We start from the raw sequence: 644 nt of genomic DNA on the forward strand, positions 1-644 counted from the left end.
ACCTTGAGATCATAAGTGGAAAGGAAAAATAAGACATGCATTGATTGTTTATGCTTGTGGTAGCAATGGTGACCAAAAATGTGAGAGATTGTGAAATATATGTGGAATCCAAGCTAAAAACCGAAAGGTAAGCATACATTGAGAGTACATTATGTTGTGTTGTCCTTCATTGGTTGAAAGTATGTGGATTGCATGTTAAATTACTGTGAATGATGAGGATGAAAAATGTAATAGTAGATTAAGGATTAATTGATTGAAGTGCGGCCTATACATGTGTGTAATTAATTATACTCAGTTTGAATTGTTGCTAGGAAATGAGTAAATTAGGAAGGTTTGCCATGGTGGCATACCGGTGGAGATAACGGGTGATTGGCAAGTAGAATTAGCTGGAGACACACTTGAATCGATAGCGACATAATGTCTTACTATTGTAAGGTGAGTAGGGGGTGTCTATTTCAAAAGTTCCATAAAATACATAATGATATATGTATAATAAACATTGCCAGTTTTCTTTAAATGCATTGTGGAAAGCATGAGTTGCTAGAAAATGATAGGCGGTTTTAATACCTATTCATGAAAGATTTATACACTATTATTGTGGAAAGCAGGAGCTGGTAGAAATGCTAGGCAATTGTGGATGCCAT

General features: G+C 35.2%; 1 long non-coding RNA gene across 1 annotated transcript in view; it reads left to right on the forward strand.

The window, feature by feature from the left end:
- Positions 1 to 6: 6 nt before the first annotated feature.
- Positions 7 to 644, forward strand: part of LOC110425374 (uncharacterized) — a 2,928-nt gene continuing 2,290 nt past the window's right edge. Inside the window, exon 1 of the long non-coding RNA XR_002446010.1 lies at positions 7 to 435. This is a non-coding gene — a long non-coding RNA (uncharacterized LOC110425374). The remainder of the gene's footprint in view (positions 436 to 644) is intronic.

Source organism: Theobroma umbraticum, unplaced genomic scaffold, assembly GCF_002168275.2.
Source record: "Theobroma umbraticum cultivar Fairchild unplaced genomic scaffold, ASM216827v3 scaffold_81.0, whole genome shotgun sequence".
NCBI classification, from domain to species: Eukaryota; Viridiplantae; Streptophyta; class Magnoliopsida; order Malvales; family Malvaceae; genus Theobroma; species Theobroma umbraticum.